The sequence below is a fragment of the Morone saxatilis genome, unplaced genomic scaffold, assembly GCF_004916995.1.
Source record: "Morone saxatilis isolate NCDOM2014 unplaced genomic scaffold, NCSU_SB_2.0 Contig2, whole genome shotgun sequence".
NCBI lineage: Eukaryota > Metazoa > Chordata > Actinopteri > Moronidae > Morone > Morone saxatilis.
Window position 1 is genome coordinate 317,371 of NW_023339762.1, and position 5,247 is coordinate 322,617.

General features: G+C 38.2%; 1 protein-coding gene across 1 annotated transcript in view; it reads left to right on the forward strand.

The window, feature by feature from the left end:
* pard6a (par-6 family cell polarity regulator alpha) overlaps positions 1-5,247 on the forward strand; it is a 26,061-nt gene that overhangs the window by 6,374 nt on the left and 14,440 nt on the right. The window lies entirely within an intron of this gene.

Sequence of the window (5,247 nt, forward strand, 5' to 3'; positions counted from 1 at the left end):
TTGGCTAAAAACTTATCACTATATTCCTGACAGTAGTATATGAGACGAAATCTGGTTACTCCTGGCTCCTCCTTATGCTCCTAATGGCATTTGCAAGAATCCACTTGCACCTGAAACCAAAGCCATTCAGAGCTGAGAAAGATAAGTTGATTGTTGGGAGCCTCATTCCCAGAAGGTCGGAATAAATGTTCCATAATCAGGCATATTTTGGAAATGGAATGTTTGACAGTCTGAAAAAATTGTTATATTTGCCACTAAAAGAGGAAGCATGTTCATTCGTTACCACTTCAGAGATACTGTGAGTTGGTGCAAAGTTTTACATAAAGGATTCCAAATAGGCAGAAATCAGTAATTAAATTTACTGTGGCACACTGAGGATATTTCGTACTAGCTGGTATAAACATTACCAATCCATCCAATTATCCATCTTCCATCCCTCTCCATGCTTATTTTACTTCCATCATTGTATTTATTTGACTGATTATACCGAATACTTATGTGCTGCATTGTTATCTCTTCAGGGCACCTTCCTCATCTGTGTCTCTGTATCTTCATAATTCATGATGTAATTGATGCTAATCTGCTGCTTAGCAGGCCACTATTGTTGTTCAGGAATCACAGACAGCTTCTTAGTTTAATCAGATTAACTTTGGTGGTCTGTGAGCGAGGACGGGAGAGGAAGAGAACTGGAAAAGAGATTTGTTAAGGGCAAAGATACTAAGGGCAGAGAGAGGAAAACCTCCTAACGAGAAGAATTTTTTTTTAACATCCTGTTTAATCAGGGCCATTCATTCTATCATCCAAGCTCAATGGCCAAAACATGGGAAATAATTAAATCCATCAAATCCACAAAATCTTAAACACACACGTTGCAAGGTTGCATTTTAGGAATTAATAAATTTAATCTCCATTGGTGCTTTAGAAGCAAGCTGGCACCCTCATTAGTCAGGATTAGGCCATGAGTTAGCCAACTAAAAATCTACTCACCCCAATCACTTTATCTTTCATCACTGAAGTATTTATACCACCACATGAATGGACAGGATTCTTTTCTGCAGTGTGCTCTCTTCTGGGTCTATTGGAGGTTTATTATTATTTATTAATCCCTGAGGGGAAATTGATTGTTTCACTCTTTTTTTTTTTTACAACACACACACACAGGCTGAAAATAACCACTTTCATGCATTGTGGACATGCCAAACAGGGAGAGAGAGTTGATGGGGCTGCCACGTTAACAGCGCCCCAGTGAGCCAGGCTTCGGGGTTAGGGTTGCCTTGCTCATGGGCACCTCGTCAGTGCACAGGAGTGAAACTGGCACCTCTCCAGCACCAGTCCACACTCCATATTTTTGTAGTCTGTGGGACTTGAACCGGCGACCCTCCGGTTCCCAAGCCAAGTCCCTCCACAGGTTCAGGCTGCATGAACAGATTGATGTAGTGGTTTGGTTATTTATTAGGTTTTTTTAAAATTCAGTTCTATAAAATGTTCTCAAATTATTCCGAATAGCCTTTGCATCATTATAGCAGCTAGGGCTGCACAATTAATTGAAATATTATCGAAATCGCAACATGGCCAGGTGCAATATGCAAATTGCAGAAGCTGCAGGTAAACTAAAGGTAAAATGTGTGACAAACAGCATTATAATGAAGTACTGTAGCTCTGCAGAGATGCTCTGGCCTACAAATCTTGTTTTCCAGATTTAAGAAAACATTTTGTTTTGTACAGACCCCAAACAATTTCACATCATTTAGTAGTAGTATTTAGTAGTAATTTAAAATGAAATGAAATCGCCACACTTAATCATATCGTAAAATCTGTTAAAATAATTGTAATATTATATTTTTACCATATTTTGCAGCCCTATCTGTAGCTCTGTTATAATACTGCACTTTTATTAGGACTTCATAATGTATCAAATGTATGTGTAGACTAGATCTATAATGTTGTAACGACATTGTGTCCCTTAATTCATATTTCTTTCCTTCATTCTCTATGACCTTTACACAATATTGTCTTTGTGTGTTTGCATGTGTCTGCCTTTGTGCGGATGTGTTTTTAGTGTGTATGTGAGACTGAGAGAGTGAGAGAGCTGCCCATCTGGTGTTGTAAGCCATTAACCACTGAGTAGGATTATCTTACTCTAAAAGACTTCATCAATCATATCAGCTCCACTCACTGCTACCACTTTGTGTGTTTTATGTGTGTGTGTGTGTATTTGATGTGCACAATGTAAAGAGGTCTGAAAGGATTGCATAGAGGAGGTTGGTGTCTACATAAAGTATGTGAATTACGTCTATCTGCATCAGTACTGCCTGGGTAACTGTGACTCTGAGGTCTCATTCTGTATTGTATGACAGTGGTAGCCATGGTAACAGCTCTGCAGGAGCACTATAGTGGTAGTTGTGGTGACAGTTCCATAGTATTACAGTGGTAGTCGTGGTAACAGTCTCATCCTGTGTTAGTATTACAGTGGTAGTCATGGTAACAGCTCAGCAGGAGTACTATAGTGGTAGCTATGGTAACAGCTCTGCAGGAGTTCAACAACACCGACACGATTTAGAGTGCACCATCAAATCTAAAATCTAAAGTTTGGAAAACATTTGGACTCTATAAGAAGGAAAGAAAGTCGGTAGTTGTGGTGACAGTTTCATATTGCAGTTTTTCTCAATCGCTTGAGGCATTCTCAAAACTCTTAAAACTCCAGAAGAGCAAACCACTCTTTAATAATACTACCTGTGCAAAATAGCCAGTCACACTCAAATGTTAATAGCATGCATCAAAACACACAAAGTCAGCCAATATCTACAACAATCTCACCAAATGTGTAGCACCTTACTTATTGAAAAAAATGTTGTATTTATTGTATAGCCCCAAATAGTTCAGTATGTTCAGTTCAGTTCAGTTTCTTTGGCTTTTTGATTAACAAGTGTGGATTGTTTACATTGTTGACAAATGTGTACAACAATGTTAACCTCTGACTGAAATATCTGAGCTATGGATGGAGAGCTGTCTGTAGACAGCTGAAAATATCTGTACAACATGATGAGAGGACGAGGAAATCAAATATTTATACACAAGCAGCTAGATGCAGGGATGGAGGGAAGGAGAGTGAAAGACAGAGAAGCAGACAGCCAAAGAGGAAGAGGTGTTCTGCCTGCAGTTCATTTTCTCTGCCTTCTGTCTTGATATGCTGCCATCACAGTAATTCATCTAATGAGTTGAAATGAGTAAAATTTGAATGAATTGATACAGTAGGACTTGTGACATATGGACGATGGTTAATGTTGTTTGTGGTGCTTTGGCACTGATGGCACAGAATTTGCACATTGCTCTGACTGGAAAAGATGGAAGGAGGAGGAAATTAGCTTTACTGTTTGTTAAATGCAACATAGAGGAAATAATCATGCTTGTAAGTGCAATACAAAACTGATTACACAATCCACACAAAGTATGTACACACACTGTAAAAAATATATAATATTTATGTAATATTCCGGCGACTGGAGCACCAAAAAAATACTGTAAGAGAACAGAAAATAACTGACTAATAAAAATACAGTAATTTTCTATAACTAAAATACAGTTTTTAGCTTTAAGTTAGCATAAAATCTTTTTTGTCTTTTTAATGTTTAAAGATATTTACACATGTGAAATTACCTATAAATACAGGCAAACACTGCTATAATACAAATAATCAGGCTAAAATTTACAGAAGATTGCTGTTATTATTTGATTTTTCTTATCTTAATCTGAATAAAAGTTATAGAACTGTAATAAAAGTCACTATCTGTGAAAGAACACATTTTTTTAATTGTTGCTAATTTTACATTTTCAAAATTTCCTTTAACAACATTAAACTTGCTCTGATCTGTCGGTGATCTCCCAAAACTGTTGTCTAAAGCAGTACTAAAATCATTTAGTGTGAACTCGACATTAATCACTCCTACTGGTTGCGGCGCCTGCTCATTGGTGTGTGCAACTGGAGTGATAGTGTGAGGTACCCCTCAGAATTGTCAGTGTCCATTATTACTGTCCTTCTGGCAAAGATTCGACTCTACTTTTCACATATTTTACCAAATCTAAGTTTCTTCCCACTCAGCAACTCAAAGTTGAGCGATTCTTTAAGGGAGTCTGGGAATATTGTGGTTATTAGTTCAATCACAGCCATACAGCTGAAGCAGGTTGCTCTTTGTCATACACACTACACACTCAAACACCGCAGACACACACCTGCAGATGTTCACACATACAGTACCTGCCTCCCTGTGCCAAGCACTGTATGTTCCCTGTAACTGTAACTAGCATTTTAAAGATATTGTTTGGATGGGGTATTATGGATAATGCTATTTTGCACTTGTTCTTTTCTGTTCTGCATTTGCATCTAAATGAATGTGGCTTAGAAGTAGAGTGGGTTGTCCTTGTCATATTCATGTAAACTCGGCTACAGTGACTACCTTGCTGCAAAGCTGGTCTGGAAGTTGGTGGCAGTGCCTGCTCAGCCCTGTGAGAGTTGAACAATTAGAGCAGACTAGGCTTTTTGGAAAAAAGTCAGCCAATAAAACAAGTGTTTCACACAGAGGGTAAAAAAAAGGTGCTGCAGCAGTGGACAGTATCAAAAGAAGAATGTGTTTTTTGAACTTTGAATCATGTTAATATTTTCTAGTAGCCAGTTAAAATAAAAGCACAAACCTAAAAAATAGCAACATATCGCACCTTTAAATATGATTAAACTTGAGATTTGTGTAGAAGAAGGGTGTGCCTCCAAACTGGAGCACAATAAAACACAATGAATGGGTGAAAAAGTGTGATATTGTGTTTTACAGTTGTAAGTAGGTGTTAAGGGTTAATACCACACGCTCACAGCATGAAATGTGCTTTTTTTTTCACGTCGTGCCCTCTCTTTACTGTAAGCACAAGCCCATTGTAGACCAGCTCTGGATTCAGCCATATGGTAGCCCATTGGGCTCCAGATGGTGGGCACTCCAGAGTGAGGTCACTTTGACACACACAAATACACGCACACACAAGCTAATGGCAAGTGCAGTTCTCAGACAAATGATGCATCAGGGACAGATATGGGACAGACAAACAAAGAGGCAGATGATAACATAATAATATCCAAATATCCCAATACTTTTTGTGATGAATGAATGATTATCTTTTTTATTGTTTCAATCACTAAATTGTGCGGGTTGTCCACTAATCGGAAGGTTGACAGTTTGCTTCTCTCGCTGCATGTCGAAGTGT